General features: G+C 43.1%; 1 protein-coding gene across 5 annotated transcripts in view; it reads left to right on the forward strand.

Annotated features, from left to right (window-relative positions):
* The window catches only part of LOC140491840 (protocadherin-1-like), a 381,682-nt gene that overhangs the window by 24,596 nt on the left and 338,800 nt on the right, over positions 1-18,286 (forward strand). The window lies entirely within an intron of this gene.

Genomic DNA, 18,286 nt, shown 5'->3' on the forward strand with positions numbered 1-18,286 from the left:
AATTCTAAGAAGCAGTGTTCAGTCTCAGTGATGGTCCTGTGTTCTTGTTTCAATCTGATTGGGACATATTTGAATTCAAAGGGACATTGGTTATCTTGTACATGAATCATAAAAAGAGGAATTAGAAAAGTAAATAGTTTAATTTACATTGGAGTTGCAGTGCCAAGAAGGCTTCAACAAACAAAAACATAAGTTGCTGGAGAAACTCAACAGTTCTAGAAACATCTGTGGAGAGAACAAGGTCTGCAGAAGGCTCACTAGATTTGAAACAATAACTCTCTTTTTCTCTTCATAAAAGCTGCCAGACTTGCTGAGTTTCTCCAGCAATTTCTGTTTTAGTTTGTTTCAGGCATCCACAGTTCTTTGTTTTATTGTAAAGATGTCTTACTGCAATTAAGCAGGACATTGGTGAAACACACCTGAAACACGGTGTGCAGTTTTAATCTCCCGCAGAAAGATTTCTTATCTTCTTATAAGACTGTAAGACCATAAGAACATAAAACCATAAGAGATGCTCTGATTCCTTATGGTCTTAGAACATAGGAGCAGAAATTGGCTATTTAGCCTACCGCATCTGCTCTGCCATTCAATCGACATGATTAAAGACTCCTGTGGTACTCTGACCCACCCTCTTCCTTTGGGCAGAAGATATAAAAGTTTGAATACATATACAAACAGATTCAAGAACCACTTCTTCCCAATTATATCAGACTTTTGAACAGACTTCTAAAATGTTCATGCTGATCTCTCTCTCAGTACCATCTCTGTGGCTTTAACTCAGTTTCTGTTCTGCTACCTTGATGTAAATTTATACGGTGTGATCTGCCTGTAGAACATGCAGAACAATGCTTTTCACTGTATCTCAGTACATGTGACAGCAATCAATCCCATCAATCAATGAATTCAGTGACAGTATGGTTGATCTGATCATCCTCAACTCTACTTTGACGTTTTGCTCCTGAAGATTCATCTTGGATTTCTGGATGCTCCAGGGCTGAAATATTTGACCCACTGTCATCCAGGTTTTAATGAGCAAATCTTGAAAGGTCTTGTGACATTCTCCCTCAAAATAATATTTTTATTTAAATTTGATAAGATTCCACTGAAATCTTTGAATTGTTGTGACAGCGCCCTTTAGGAGATGTCTATTCTAATTTGGTAAATTGGCTTATTATATTAAACAGTAAAAACTATCCCCACCCCAACTGTATACCCAAATACATCACTTGCTTTGAAGGGATCTTGGAATAACTATATCCCTATCATTCAATACACTTAGAATTAACTCCATAGCCCAGAGTTTGTGTAACCTAGTTTACTTCACATTGAGTTATGTAGTTAGAACCTTTTCTGAATTGTTCAGTGTTTCACTTTGAGCTAAAATGTCTGGGACTATACAATGCCTTCATTCCAGGTTGGATCCAGGTTTATTTTGAAAAAATAATGGGCAGTCTACACACTGTAGGAATCAAATTTACTGCAAAGAAAAAGAAAAGTTTTAACAAAGTGAATCTGTAACATAAAGAGAAAATGCCTTACAGGCTTGTCAGCACCTGTGCTGAGAAGATATTTCCACAATTGGGTGAGAAGGTCCAGCATTCAATCATTAAACTTCCCCTCCTCTCCTTTTAAGAACTGCCTTAAAACCTGCCTGTTTAACCTCTGGGCCTCTCTAACGTGGCTCAGTGTGAATTCTGTCTGACTACTCATCTGTGAAGTGTCTCAGGGAACCTTTACAATCTTAAAAGTACTATAACAATGCAGGTTGTTGTGCTGACCATGACTGGGGTTGAACAGATCAAAATGAGATTCAGAAAAAGAATGGATCTGGGAGAGGTTTGGTTCTAGCTCATGGTGCGATGCTTCTCTGTTCCTGTCCACTTTGGCTATCTGGTTATCAGGATGGAGAACCATCCTCCAGAGCTGAGGGTTCATAGAATCAGTGCTGGACGAATGTCTCCACTGAGATTGTGGTCATAATGAGCTGCTTAGCAGGGTATCATAATGCCATCAGTCGCTGGCACATGGGCAGTGTGCCATTGGAGAGTGTGCCAGGATAAGCTCATCAGAGTTGTCGAGGCTGATGCCAGGAGACATGTCCTCTGCCAGTTGATGTATGAAGAAATCTGATTGCTTAGGTTTGCGTCTGCCAACTTCACACAACCCACTCGGCAGGATGTGTTGGTACCCATCAAAAAGCAGCCTTAGTTTGGTCTGTGCCAAGTTCAGAAAGGGCGATCCAGTCCGATTGGGCTTTCTTTAGTTTGCAGAATTCTCTTCCTGTTTGAGAAACAGCTGAAGTGCAAAGCTAACCTGTTGCAGACACCTTGAGGTATTTGTGTCTCTGCAACCAGTCCTCAGGAAAACAGGGTATGGTTTAAGACAGGCCAGGGCTAAGGGTTCAAAGTACAGCAAGAAATCATTCAGCTTCTCGAGTTTGTTCTGTCATTCAGATAAAGTATTGGAGACATACACCAGAACAGCATTTTCCTATCTTGTTTCTTTAACCCTTTCACTCCCAGACCTTGTGAAAAAAAAACCTTGGAAGCTCAAGTAATCAAACTGAGAGCTGACCGAACGTGGGTTGTTATTCTTATCTCACTTGCTAAATATAAAGTTAAAGGATGAGCAAACCTGATCAGTATTGATTATTCTGTCATGTCCTACTCTTCCTCTGTGCGATATGAACAAGTTTCCGATCTGTGCTCTCCTGTGACTTACTCAGAGGATTGACAGAGTCTCTGAAAGGGAGAACAGACTAGATTACAAACAATGCGAGTCCTCCTCTTTGCTAACATTATGCTCAATGAATTTTAATATTAAAGTAATGCTGAAGGGCAAGGACTTCCTCACAACTTACACTGCAAGGCCTATGAACAGCATTAGACAATTCGAGTCATCAAGTCCAAACCACTATGCAGTGAGGTCGCGGTAGATCTGTTAGCTCTCAGTTCCCTTTCCTGCCTTTTCCCCTTTATTCCATTAATAGCTACAGGACTATAAGACATAGGGGCAGAAATTGGCCATTTGGCTTACTAAAATACCCTGCTGAAAGCTGGCCACTTCTAAACTGTTTGCAAACTACAATAGCAATGTTTGCATCTGTTCCACACAGCATTCCCAAAGGCACATTCTGAATTGAAACTCATAATTTAGACTCCAGTTGGGTTGATCCATTATAGAATGTACATGACCGGCCAAAGCCTTACTGTTAGAGTTACTCTTATGAGAAACTGATAGTTGGTTGTGCTCGGATTTAGACTGTAAAAGTTTCAGATGAAATTAGCCAAAGGGGAAGAACTGGTAAACTTGGAGTGACTTAAATAAAACTCTTGTTATAACTGGATAGTGGTGATAATCTTCTAATCTTTACAAAGGATAGTTTAAACATCTTTATTTGGCCAGTTGTAATGTACTGAGTAACTTCTATTGCAAAAAGGCAGGTCACAAAAAAACAGGAGCGTGAAGTGACCTTTATTCAGTTAGGAAGAAAGGTACTGAAAGAACAGCAGATGCTGTAAATCAGACACACACAAAAAAGAAGCTTCTGGAAATCTCACCAGCTCTGGCAGCATCTGGGGAAAGAAATCCGAGTTAATGTTTCAGAACAAGTGACCCTTCCTCAGAACTCTTTTCGGTTTTGGTTATCTCTGTAAATGCCTCAGAAGGTCCTGAACCACTTTACAATCAATCAGGTATTTCTGAAGGGTCATCATTGTTACAAAACAAGAAAATGAAGCAATTTGGACACAGCCAGCTCCCACAAATGTTGAAGAGTTCATGATCTATCAGATACTGATAAAATTATTGTTTGAAGAGGAATGGATCATTAACCCATCGATACTCGTCCTTAATGAATCTTTTAGCTCAGCTGCACTTTCCTGCCTGTGTGCCTGTATAGGAGGAGGCCATTCAGGCCCTCGTGTCTGCTCCTCCATTCAGTAGGATCATAGCTGATTCAATATCCTTCATGTCCACTTTCCTGCCCTTTCCCTATAATCCTTGATTCTCAGATTGGTCAAGAATCTATCTCCGTCTTCAATACACACATGAACTCTGCTCCCACAGCTGTCTGAGGCAAGGAGTTCCAAAGACTCTCAACCCTGTGAAAGAAGAAATTCTTCCTCATCTTAGTCTTAAATTGGTGCCTTTAATTCAAAGAATGAGGGGTGAACTTATAGAAACATATAAAATCATGAAGGGAATGAATAAAATAGAAGCAGGAAGGTTGTTTTTGCTGGTGGGTGAAACTGGAACTAGGGGACATTGCCTCAAAATAAAGGGAGCAGGTATAGGACTGAGCTGAGGAGGGACGTTTTCACCCAGAGTAACCCTTTGGAATCTGTGGAATGCCTGCCTGGCGAAGCAGTTGAAGCTATCTTGTTGAATGTTTTAAAGGCAAAGATAGACTTTTGAACAGTAAAGGAATGAAAGGTTATAGTTAGAGGGTGGGTAAGTAGAGCTGAGTCCACAAGAAAGATCAGCCATGATCTTATTAAATGGCAGAGCAGGCGCAATGGACCAGATGGCCTTTTCCTGCTCCTGGTTCTTATGTCCTGAGACTATTTTGAGTACACTTTGACCAGAACACTGGCCAGGTCATGGTATCCCAGAAAATGTTTTATGTACATGTATCTTGTGCACATGGCCTGGTTTAAAATTACATGTGAAATTGAGCCCCTCTGACTGGGTGTGCTTCCGCAGTATTAACTGGTAAAACATTGTGGTGAAAGAAGCCACAGTGAAAGGAGAAAAAAAGTGTTCACACATTGAGTGATTACAATCTGAACTGTACTGCCTAAGACTGCTGTAGAAACAGGCCCATAGGGAATTGGATCATTTTCCTGGATAGGATAATTTGTAAGCATATAGGGAAAAGGTTCAGGAGTGAGCCTTGTGAAACACTGAGGACTAGTAGACACAATGGGCAGAAATACTTCCTTTGGTGCTATAACCATTCTGTCATTCTGTGGTGTCTAAAAATCTATTTTAACCAGAATTGACACAGCTCACAAAATACAATAAATATGCATCTGAAAATAAGTAGGAACATTGCAATAGCTGTGAGGGAATGGGTCATTTATTTGGGAAATATAAAAATTCAACAACTCACCAATTACATCAAAAGACTGAAGAATGGAGATGGAGAGAATTGTGTCAGAGTAATGGTCTTGAAAATGCACTCCACAATTTAAGAGAGAGATCATTTAACCCTGTCCATTGGGCTAGTGAGTTATTGAGAGGGAAAAAAAAACACTTGGGGGCTCCTTTCCACCCAAACTACAGAGAGAACACGACAAGACAGAGAAAAAAAAGGAGATTAAAGTGTAGAAGTTGAAAGAAGGAAACTTTTCAACACTGAACCCCTCAGACCGGCCTGCAGGGGTGACCAGAAACAACGTAGAGTCTCTGAGAGTCAGGATACTGCAATGAAGTGTGTGTGTGTGTGTATCTGTCTGTGTGCATATGTCTATTCCGATTGTGTACATGTGGTCTGAGTGTGTGTGTATCTGTGTCTGTGTTTGTGAGTGAGTGTGCCTGTCTGTGTGTGCATGTCCTCCGTGCATGTGTTTGTCTGTGAATTTGTGTATAGTGTGTGTGTGTGTGAGAGAGAGAAAGAGTGTGCATGAGCACAGATAAAATCTGGTGATCTACCTCTCTGTTGAACACTTTTGAATATTCTAAAGCTATTGACAATGAGGAATTCAGACTGGGGTGACTTGGTCCATTCAGGTCATGAGGAATCTGTTGATATCTCAGTGGGATTTGGCCAGTTGGGAGTGGAAAAAAGGATCTGATGAAGGATGTGTTGGGTGTTTAATAGTGAGCGAGCATTGGTTAGCGATGTCCGGGCATTAAACTTCACAAATATGTCCAAAGTCAGTTGGGAGCTTTCCACAAAGAGCATGTGAAGGCTAGTGCACAACTCCCAACACTTTGAAAAACCACCTGAGTGAGGAGAGGGTGGGGGAGGGTCCTTTTCAAGCATGAGACGTGCAGGGTCAGGAAAGGCCTGGTATTTATTGCTGTTGGGTGGTAATAAATAGCTGCACTCTGTTTGTTAAAATATAACCTGGGAAAGAACAATGAGCACCTTAGCTGAATGCTTCAGTTTAAGCCGAGGAAATAGGATCCAGTTATTTTTATTCTTAAGACAAAATGGATGTCTCCAAAATCTGAAAAGCTTTGCGTGTTTTGATTCAAGAGTAATGCAACCAGCAGAACGGGAAATGTCTGTAAATCAGCACCACACCAGCAGAATTCTTACTTTGTGCAAATTACTTGTGCTCTTATATTAAGTGAAAGCTAAGCTAAAGTGGCTGAGTCTGCTGTAGGGTTTCACAGTGACTGAACCATTTCCACTAGAGTGAGCTAAGAAATTAACTTGAGATTCTGAACAGAGAGCGTTGTGTGTGCTTAACACCACAATGTCTGAGCAGCATACAAGTATGGGGCTTTCTCTGACTGCCACAGCCCTCAGTGACAGTGTGTTCCACAGATTCACCACTTTCTGGCTGAAGAAATTTCTCCTCATCTCAGTTCTAAAAGGTCATCCCTTCACTCTGAGGCTGTGCCCTTGGGTCCTTGTCTCCCCTACTAGTGAAAACATCCTCTCCATATCCACTCTAGTCAGGCCTCTCAGTATTCTGTAAGTTTCAATTAAATCTCTGCTCATCCTTCTAAACTCCAGCAAGTACAGACACAGTGACCTCAACCGCTCCTTATATGACATTATGAGTTGGTGTTTTGAGCCCAGTGGCCCTTCCTCAGGACTGATAGTAACTAGGAAACAGTGGTATTTTTGGTGATGACAGGGTGTGGTTGGCAAAGGGAATGAGTGGATAGGTGGAGGGGAGCTCAGAGAGAGGAAAACCTATTAAGCATTCAAAGGAATTGTTGATAGTTAGCCAGGGAAGAAGTGAAGTAAGATCAATGATAATGAAGACCATGAGTAGGTCACCATGTTTTGGCTGAGCTAAAAAGCAACCCATTTTTTAACAGGACCTAGGGCTGGGTAATAGACATGGAGGGAGGTGTTTATATGCTAAATGGTCATCAGTATCAATGCCACCACCTCCCCACTGATATCAATTCAGAAGAAGAGTCATTGGACTTGAGTCATTAACTGTGTTTTCTCTCCACAGATGCTGCCAGACCTGCTGAATTTCTCCAGCAATTTCAGTTTTTATTTAGAATCATAGAGATGTACAGCACGGAAACAGACCCTTCAGTCCGACCAGATATCCTAACCTCATTGAGTCACATTTACCAGCACCAGGCCCATATCCCTCCAAACCCTGCCTATTCATATACCCATCTAGATGCCTTTTGAATATTGTAATTGTACCAACCTCCACCACTTCCTCTGGCAGCGCATTCCATCACACACCACCCTCTGCATGAAAACGTTGTCCCTTAAGTCTCCAGTTTTTGTCTTATTTAAGAAATTATTACTGGGATGAGCAGAAATGCCTTCACCCAAAGAGCAGTGAGCCTGTGGAATTCTCTGCCACAGAAAGCAGTTCAGACCAGACCATTGAATGTTTTCAAGAAGGAGTTAGATATAGTTTTTAGATTTAAAGAGAACAAAGGGCATGGGGAAAAAGTTGGAACAGGGGACAGGTTGGATGATCAGACATGATCAGATTGAATGGTGGAACTGGCCTGAAGAGCTGAATCTTCGAGGAGAAAGTGAGGACTGCAGATGCTGGAGATCAGAGCTGAAAATGTGTTGCTGGAAAAGCGCAACAGGTCAGGTAGCATCCAAGGAACAGGAGAATCGATGTTTCGGAACGATTCCTGAAGAAGGGCTCATGCCTGAAAATCGATTTTCCTGCTCCTTGGATGCTGCCTGACCTGCTGCGCTTTTTCAGCAACACATTTTCAGCTCTGAAGGGCTGAATGACCTACTCCTGTTCCTATTTGCTGTTTCTATGTTTAGGTTGGGGGGGGGGGGAGGAGGGGGAGGAGAAGGGGGTGTGAACCCAAACCCAGCTGTCTTCCTGTCCCCACTAGAACTGGGGTCTGGTCAAGATGTCACACGGTCAGTTTTTCCAAAGGTGGAGATCCTTCAGTGGCCAGTACATCAGCACATTGGGGTCCCATCTCACAGTTGGCAGGATCATCCAAGCTGAAGGTGGGACCCATCGCCCTGTGGACAGCCAGGACTGATGGAGCTTCCCAGCTCCAGGTGGGGGTTGGGAGGGGTCTCCATCTCAAAGGCTATCAACCAAACATTGACGGGCAGAGCAGTCTTAAAGGAGCTGCACCTACGTTTTATTTTCCCAATTTGTTTTATTTTTATTCATTCGTGGGACACAGGCTTCTCTGGATGGGCCCAGCATATATTGCCCATCCCCAGTTGCCCCTTGAGAAGGTGGGGGTGAGCTGCCTTCTTGAATCGCTGCAGTCCATGTGCTGTAGGTGGACCCACAATGCCCTTAGGGAGGGAATTCCAGGATTTTGACCCAAAGAGTAAATGAAGAGTGATATATTTCCAAGGCAGGATGGTGAGCACAGAACTCCAGGCAATGTCTTGGAGAGGGCGGTGAAGAGATTTACTGGAATGGTACAGAGACAAGTGAATTTGGTTATCATAGAAGGCCCATTATCTCTCTGTTGTGTCTCTGAAAGACCGTTTTACATTGGGAGGCTGCAAAACTGATGTTATAATTCTTGGGGTGGAAAAGGTTGGCAGGCGATGTTTGAAATCATGTTCAGTTTAGAATGAATAAATAAGGAGAAGCTTTCTGATGGAAACAGGGTTGCTAACTTGAGGGTGTATTTAAAATTATTGGCTAAAGAACCGGAGGTGACATGAGGAGAGAAAAAAAGAGGCACCGTGACTGATTCGAATCTGGTGTGCATTGTGAAATGATGTGGAAGCAGGGACAATCAAAACTCACAAAAAGGAATTAGATAAATGCTTGAACGGGTGCAGACTGGAGAAAGAGCAGGAGGCTTGGGACTAATTACATTGAGCTTTCAAAAAGCTGTCATCAGCACAATGGGCTGAATGGTCTCCTCCTGTGCTGAATTGTTCCATGGTTCTATCATTCATGACTTCCAATTATTTCAACCACTCTCTGTACCGGTAGGGATCCACCTGAGTATTGAACAGATTAGTTTTTTTTTGTCTCCAGGCACGACCTGCATTTAAAAGAACAAAGACTTTAATTGGAGGCAGTGTTAAGATTTGAGCTTGCCCCCTTTGACCTTTAAAGCAGTCCTCATGAAAGCACTGTCACAAACCTTGTTCAGTCATTTTCCCCAGCTAGCCCATACGCAGAGTGGAAGACTCTTTCACACTGCTTGTGACTGGAAGACCTGACCTTGTTTTCACTTGTGATCTCAGAGGGCCTAACCTCAACATTTGCCACCTCCAGTTTGAATAATTCCTGGAGGTTTCATTGTACAACTACTGTCTCCAAGCACAGCACACAGCCAGTGGTTAGCACAACTGCCTTACAGCACCAAGGACCTGGATGCTGTCCCACACTCGGGTGACTGTGTGGCGTTTGCACATTCTCCCTGTGTCTGTGTGGGTTTCCTCTGGATGCTCCAGTTTCCTCCCACAGTCCGAAGATGTGCAGGTTAGATGGTTTGGCCATGGGAAATGCAGGGTTACAGGGATGGGGTATGGGGTGGGTCTGGGTGAGATGCTTTTCAGAGGGTTGGTGTGGACTTGTTGGGCTGAATGAAAGTACTTGACATGACTTTTCTCCCGTCACTATCTGGGAGTTTAATCTTTAAATGCTGAGCTCTCTGGTACTCTGAGATTGAAGAGTCCTGTCCTTGCTGTAATGGCCCTGTGTCTGTCCTTACACCTAGCCCTTCATCGTTGTACCATTTCTGCACTCATTGAACTCTGGCCTGTTGGGCTTACTCAGCTTGGTTCACCCTATCACCTGGCAATTATACTCCAGCCAGCTCAGCCCTAGGTGGGAGCACCATCAGATAAAGGAACAGAAGTAGGCCATTCAGCCCATCGAGTTTGATCTGCTACCAAAAGAGAAAATGCTGGAAAATCTCAGCAGGTCTGGCAGCATCTGTAAGGAGAGAAAAGAGCTGATGTTTCGAGTCTAACTGACTCTTTGTCAAAGAGTTTGATCTGCTGTTCAATTAGGACATGGCTGATCTGATAATGTTCAACTCCACCTTCCTGCCTTTTCCCCATAACCCTTGATTCCCTTCCTGATTAAAAGTCTGTCCATCTCAGCCTTGGATATATTTACTGACCCAGCTTCGACAGCCCTCTGTGGTAAAGAACTCTGCAGATTCTCTCTCCTCTGAAAGAAGAAATGTTTTCTTATCTTCTCATGTGATAAGATCATGTCATAATGATCATGTGACTGAACAGGGAATTCAGAGTCTCAAGGTAATGCACTGGGGTAATAGGTTTGAATCCCATCAAGAGTTTGGTGAAATTTGAAATCAGTTAAATCAGTTAAATCTGAAATGGATTAATATAGTTTAATGGTGACCTTTGTGTAAAATAACCCACCTGGTTCACTAGGGAAGGAAATCTGCTATCTTTACCCGATCTGGCCTACACGTGACTCCAGACCCACAGCAATGTGGCTGATTCTTAACTGCCCTCTGGATTGATAGAGGCAGTCACTCAGTTCAAAGGTGATTGGTGGGAGGGCAGCAAATGCTAACTGTGTCAGTGACTCCCTATGAAAGTATTTCTTAAAGTCTCTGGAGGTTCCCCTTGCCCCAGCGAAATAACCATCACTCTGATCTCCTTGGGACCGTTCCTGTAAAGCTTTCAGTGGTTTATTTAAAATGGTTGGAATGTTTACTATTGCTAACAGCACTTTCAAATGTTTTCTTTATAAGAACACAACACTGCTGTTCAGTCCCACGTGTGTGCAGTGACCTCCTGGATTGGGAAAAAAGCTTTCAGATATCCAGCTGTCCATTCAAAAAGTGAGGATGCTCATTTTCCCCAGAGCTATAGCTCAGCAATGTTACCCAGTGACTCACTGGGTCCTGAAGAAAAGGAAAATCCTGGATTTAATCCCAGATTTATTTCGCTCCTTCCCCAAAGGTGCTGACTCATGTTGGCTGTCATCCCATGCTTCATTAACGTAGCTATTCTTTCTTCACAGTATGGCCACAACAGTAGCTTTTATACCCAGTGAGAGAAAGATGTCATTTATTTATTTCCCAATGTCTATTTTGTTCCAGCCCTCCTCCTCTCTGCATTCATCCAGGACTGGCCTCCTGCCCAACCCTAATTTTAAACTCTCCACCCTTGGTGTCTCCAGCTCAAATAATTCTGTTTTTTACAATCCCTTTTCTCTCTCTCTCTCTCTCTCTCTCTCGCTCGCTCTGTCCTTTTAAATGGTTCTTTAAAACACATCTCTTTGTCTGAACTTGGTTCCTGTCCTTATTTCCTTCAGTTGTCGAAAGTAATTTTCCTTATTAAGCCTCATGCAAAAATACAAACTATTTAAATGTAATCAGAGGTGCAACACAAATGCAGATTGTTGTTAGTGATGTAGAGTATATATTCAACTATAGTCAGTAACAAAGACACAGACCATTGAACAGCAAGCTGTCCAGACTTCGATAAAAAACACTTGGTCAAGGTACTTGAGACCCTTCAGTCCTGATGGCTGCGAGTAATTTGTTGCTGTCGAGTCTAGGTGTGGGATGAAGTGCAGAACAAAATTGGGGAGGAGGGAGGAAAGTGAACCTATTGAGTTGGGCACGGTGAACGTACCTGGGTTAAAGAACTCTCTTTTACAGAAAAAGCTTACCTGTTGTTCCTTCTTAGAACCAAAATGATTTTTGGTATTGGTGTAAGAGTCGGTGAACATGTTTGTGAAAGAGATAGAAGCATTTTTAGATTTTAAAGGCTTCAAGCGGAAATGGGGATAAAACAGGAATATATTGATTGACAGAGTTGCATTGATTAGGCCGAATACCTGCTACGATACTGGCGGTGGAATTCTAATCCTCTTCAAAATACTAGCCATCAGATCTTAACCAACACTGTGAAATTTGATTGCAGTATATTCTGCAAGAGTTGCCTCTTTAAGTTGGTCTGTAGGAATCAAGGAAGGAAGTAAACATAGGTTTCCATGCGCCTGTGGGTTCTTCCTTTTAACATGGCACAGTCAGGATTTCTATAGGCTGTTCAACTGCAATGAGATTTATGGATAACCAGCTTCTGGTGGAGCTTAAAGGATTTCATTAGCCATTGTGAAGGAAATGACCATGTGGAAACTCCCATTCAGCTGTGAAATTTAATTCAGCCACCAATGTAGCAAAGTATTGAGTTTAGACTGAGAAAATTAATAAAATCAATAAACTGTTCCCTTATAGGTGTCTTATCACCCCTTGACACAGTGTGAATACTGGGAGCAGGATTTGCATATCTGTCACAGACTGTGCCTCCTGACTGAAGTTTTGTCACAGTTGTATATCATTTCATAAATGGTGGATTTTCCAAGGTGTGAAGGAATGTTGGAAACACCAACAGTAAACGATTAACCTGTCCCTATCCCTTTTTAAAGCAATCACATTGAGTGGCCAAGACCTCGGCCTTGGTAGTTACCTCCTTCCTGGTGGTTTTAGAACATAGAAAATAGAACGTTACAGCACAGACAGGCCATTCGGCTCTTGATGTTGCACCGACCTGTGAAAATAATCCCATCGAACCTACACCGTTCCATTATTATCCCTATGTGTGTCCAATGCCCATTTAAATGCCCTTAACGTCAGCAAGTCTACCACTGTAGCCGGCAGGCAGCTGCATGCTACTAATCTCTGAGTAAACAAACTACCCCTGATATCTATCCTAAATCTATCACCCCTCAATTTAAAGCTATGTCCTCTCATGTTAGCCTTCACCATCTGAGGAAAAAGGCTCTCACTGTCCAACCTATCTAACCCTCGATTAAGTCTTATATGTCTTGATTAAGTCGCCTCTCGACCGTCTTCTCTCCAACAAAAACAGCCTCAGTTCCCTCAGCCTTTCCCTGTAAGACCTTCCTTCCATACCAGACAACATCCTAGTAAATCTCCTCTGAACCCTTTCTATAATGCAGTGACAAGAGCTGTATGCAATACTCCAAGTGCGGCCTTACCAGTGTCTTGTACAGCTGAAGCATGACCTCGTGGCTCTGAAACTCAATCCCCGTACCAATAAACGCCAACACACTATGTGCCTTTTTAACAACCCTATCAACCTGGATGGCAACTTTTAAGGATTTATGCACCTGGACACTGAGATCACTCTGTTCATCTACGCTGCCAAGAATTTTACCAATAGCCCAGTACTCTGCATTCCTGTTATTTCTTCTGAAATTAAGTACCTCACACTGTTGGGTGTAGGTTTGCTCGCTGAGCTGGAAGGTTCATTTTCAGACGTATCGTCACCATACTCTCGTAACATCTTCAGTGAGCCTCCAGATCAAGCACTGCTGGTGATTCCTGCTTTCTATTTTTCTGTCTGGGTTTCTTTGTGTTGGTGATGCCATTTCCTGCAGTGATATCATTTCCTGTTCTTTTTCTCAGGGGTGGTAAATGGGGTCCAAGTCAATGTGTTTGTTTCTTGATAGTATTACCAGGATTGTCCCGACTCCCCTTCTAAAACAAGGGAACAACATTTGTTATCCTCCAGTCTTCTGGCACTACTCCTGTCAACAATGGTGACATAAAGATCAAGTTTTTAAGGTTCAGTCTGCAGAATGATAGTGCCTTTACTTTTAAATTCATTGTCTTACATCTCTGAAGATTGGAGCATTTCTTCAAAACATATCATGGTGCAGTGGTTCCTATCCTGTTCTCATCCCTTAAAACAATGCTCCGATCTGTGGAGACTGACTACTGGACATTGTTTTGCTGAGTTTTATGACATGAGAAACAGCCACCACTTGCTCTTGAGGAGGATCTGGGGATGTTTTTGGACCTGAAAAGGACTTGGAACAGGAACTGATTTCTGTGAATGGTGATGTCTGGGTAAATGACCAAAACTCTGGTCCAGGAGGCTGAGAAGGAAGTTGAGAGGTTTTGAGAACAACTCTCAGAGCCTAGGGTCCAGATAGTGGAAAGCTGTGACTCCATTGGGGAAGACGGTAAGGTTGGTGGGTGGAGAGAGGTTTCTGTGAAGCACTTGGACTTTAGTAGCATCGAATCATACAGAAGAACCACAGCTTGTTTCAGTCTGCTCTTAACAAAATCTGCTGTAGATCCACATTGATGCTACTTACCAGCATTTTTCCATAATCTTGAAAGAGGAGTGCGTTTTTGGAGGGTTGTAGGGCTGTAGGTGGTTACTGCGATAGGGGCAGAGTGAGTCCAGTGAACATGAAGATGAGAATTTCAATATCAGTGCTTTACTGGATGAGGAGCCAGTGTCCATCAGAGGACCGACAGTGGAACGATAATCCAGTTAGAGTGCAGCATCTTTTATTTACAGTGATGGGGGGGAGATTGTGACTACTTCTGGAAGGGTGACAGAACTACCCAGGCTGTTGGGGGTGAGGAGGCAGGATTAGGGTAGGAGTTGTGGGGGATGAGGGATGCAGAGAGGGTAGGGAATGTTGGTAGTGATAGTGGGAGGTTAGATCCCTCTGGGTCTTTACCATTCCCCGTGTCTCATCCCCCACAGGACACCAAGGGGATTTGGGATGGGGACTGGGCCTGAAAATGGGAAGCTGGGAATGCGGCTCCATCTGCCCTGGCTGTCCACAAGGTGACTGGTCCCACCTTCAGCTCAGGTGATCCTGCTAACAGTGAGGTAGGACCCTGACGTGGTGATGAACTGGTCAGGAGGACCTCCATTGGTGAAAAAGCTGATCATGTGACATCCTGACCAGAACCCAGTTCTAGTGGAGACAGGAAGGCTGCAGGGTTTGGGTTCACACCCCCTCCTCCCCACCTAAACATAGAAACAGAAAATAAAAGCAGTAGTCGGCCACTTAGCCCTTCGAGCCTGCTCCACCATTTACTACGATCATGGCTGATCATCCAGACAGTAACCTGTTCATCAGAGATGGAGCTTTGGTTATGTGGATAGTTTGGGGTGTTCTCCAGAAGGTAAAGAAGCTTGAAACACACGACATCTTCAAAATCCTGATCGGTCGATCAGGAGAAACCAATTTCACAATTCTGATGGACACTGTTCACATGGAGGAAGTTTCCCTCAGCAATTGGATAGAGCCAGAGACGCACAGTCTGAGCGTGTGGGGGAGATATATTTAATTAGAGCTCTCAAAACAAAAGAGAGTTGTATTAACAATACAAAAGGTGAAAAAGAAATGACAGGGAAAGGTTGGAGGTGTGGTAATTTATTAGGTAATTTATGGTTGTAGAGGGTTTGCACTTACTCCCTGGGTCAAACAGCCTCCTCCTGCTTTGTTCTGTGAGAAGCAAATACAAGGTTTGCAAAAGATTTCTTACTCAGCGAATAGTTAGGGTCTGGAAGGCACTGCCTGCAAATATGGGGGAGGCCGGCCACCCTCCTTATGCGGTCATTGTCCAGCTCATTACAAAGGGATCAAGAGTGGGGCAGTGTGGGTGTTTAAAATGTTCTTTGTTTGTGTCCACTCTGTGTTTTTATTCTCCTCTTCTTCCCATCCTCTCTCATTTTCTCCTCACTCCAAAGATGCTACCTCATTGTTCTGGTGTAGGTTCAAATAAACGAGCTCCCTTACTACGGCCATGTTCTCATCTGTAAACACGTGAGCTTTGCCAGTGAACGTTAACCAGCTGAAAGAGTGTGGTCAAGGTTATAGTGTTGCCAGTTCTGATGGACACTATTACTGAAGGTTACATCAGTAATTCCCTGAACCCCAATCACTCTGCTCAGTTAAACAGTCTCTTACTCTCCTATGTCCTTTTCTTTTGGTCAGGTATTCTTTGGAGCGGGATCTAAGAGATGAAACTCCAGAACTATCCTGGAGAGTAGGAGCCTCAGCGAGCTGAGATGATGAAGGGGAGAGAAGGAAGCAATGAAAGGCCTCACCTGTGTCTGCACCGTTACATAACTCAGGGAGGTTCAAACTAGATCAACTTTATTTGATGTTGGTCCCAACATAGACATCTCCAATTTGCATAGCCCCAAATTACACAACCCCAAATTAGATCACCTCACATTATACAGCTGCAAGTTACACAACCCCAAATTTTGCAGCCCCCAATTTTGGTACTATAGACCGAAATTGCACAGCTCTAATCATACCATCTATAATTACACACTCACTAATTGGGCACTCCCTAATTGCACGTCCTCAGATTGCATAACCCCAGATTACACTGCGCCTAATTACAAAATCCCTATTTACACACCTTCAAAATTCAAATTACCTCACCCCAATGTAAAGCTAAACACTAATTGTTACAAAATCATGTTAGAATATCTCTATTAGTGTTGAAAACTGAATTTAAACAGAATATTTTACATACCGAGACCCACAATCCAAAGATGTGCAGGTCAGGTGAATTGGCCATGCTAAATTGCCCATAATGCTACGTGCATTAGTCAGAGGGAAATGGGTCTGGGTAGGTTACTCTTCGGAGGGTTGGTGTGGACTTGTTGGGCCAAAGGGCCTGTTTCCACACTGTAGGGAATCTAATCTAATCCAATAATCACCACAGCAGTTCTTCCATAATACTCTTGAAATGGTTAATATTATTTAAAACTATAGACCGATTAGCCTATCATTGGTGGTGGGCAAGTTGTTGGAGAGAATCCTGAGGGGCAGGATTTACATGTATTTGGAAAGACAAGGACTGATTAGGGATAGTTAGCATGGTTTTGTACATGGGAAAGTATGTCACACAAACTTGGTTGAACAAGAAACAAATCGGATTGATGAGGGCAGAGGGGTAGACGTGATCTATATGGACTTCAGTAAGGCATTCAACAAGATTCCCCATGGGAGACTGGTTAGCAAAGTTACATCTCATGGAATACAGGGAGAACTAGCCATTTGGATACAGAACTGGTTTTACAGTAGAAGACAGAGGGTGGTGGTGGAGGGTTGTTTTTCAGACTGGAGGCCTGTGACCAGTGGAGTGCCACAAGGTTCGGTGCTGGGTTCACTACTTTTCATCATTTACATAAATGATTTGGGTGTGAATATAGGAGGTATAGTTAGTAAGTTTGCAGATAGCACCAAAATTGGCGGTGTAGTGGACAGCAAAGAAGGTTACCTCAGAGTACAACAGGATCTTGATCAGATGGGCTAATGGGCTGAGAAGTGGCACATGGGAGTTTAATTCAGATAAATGCGAGGTGCTGCAATTTGGAAAAGCAAATCAGAGTAGGACTTACACACTTAATGGTAAGGTCCTAGAGAGTGTTGCTGAACAAAGGGAGTGCAGGTTCATAGATCCTTGAAAGTGGAGTTGCAGGTAGATAGCATAATGAAGAAGGTATGCTTTCCTTTATTGGTCAAGAGTATTGAGTACAGGAGTTGGGAGGTCATGTTGTGGCTGTACAGGTCATTGGTTAGACCACTATTGGAATGTTACATGCAATTCTGGTCTCCTTTCTATCGGAAAGATGTTGCGAAACTTGAAAGGGTTCAGAAAAGATTTACAAGGATGCTGCCAGAGTTGGAGGATTTGAGCTAACGGGAGAGGCTGAACAGGCTGGGTCTGTTTTCCCTGGAGCATTGGAGGCTGAGGGGTGACCTTATAGAGGTTTATAAAATCATGATGGACATGGATAGGATAAATAGACAAGGTCTTTTCCCTGGGGTGGGAGAGTCCAGAACTAGAGGGCATAGGTTTAGGGTGAGAGGGGAAAGATATAAAAGGGACTTAAGGGCAACGTTTTCACACAGAGGGTGGTATGTGTATAGTATGAGCTGCCAGAGGAAGTGGTGGAGGCTGGTACAATTGCAACATTTAAAAGGCATCTGGATGGGTATATGAATAGGAAGGGTTTAGAGGGCTATGGGCCAAGTGCTGACAAATGGGACTAGATGAGGTTAGGATATCTGGTCGGCATGGATATGTTGGACCGACAGGTCTGTTTCTGTGCTGTACATCTCTATTGCTCTAATTATCCAGCTCAACCACGTGAAAAGTGAAGAGAAAGAAGTTGCATTTACATAGAGCCTTAATGATCTCAAGACAAAACACTTTCAGGCCAATGAAATGGCTGTGAAGTGTAGTTACTGTGAGAGAGTAGGCAGCCGGTAGCTATGGCAGGTAGCCCAAGGAGCTGTGATAAAGTCACCATAGTCCAAATCTCTCATTAGAAAGCACTGACTGGTGAGCTTAACCTGAGGGACACCAGGTCTCAAGCAAGGGGTGAGAT

The sequence above is a fragment of the Chiloscyllium punctatum genome, chromosome 20 (assembly GCF_047496795.1).
Source record: "Chiloscyllium punctatum isolate Juve2018m chromosome 20, sChiPun1.3, whole genome shotgun sequence".
NCBI lineage: Eukaryota > Metazoa > Chordata > Chondrichthyes > Orectolobiformes > Hemiscylliidae > Chiloscyllium > Chiloscyllium punctatum.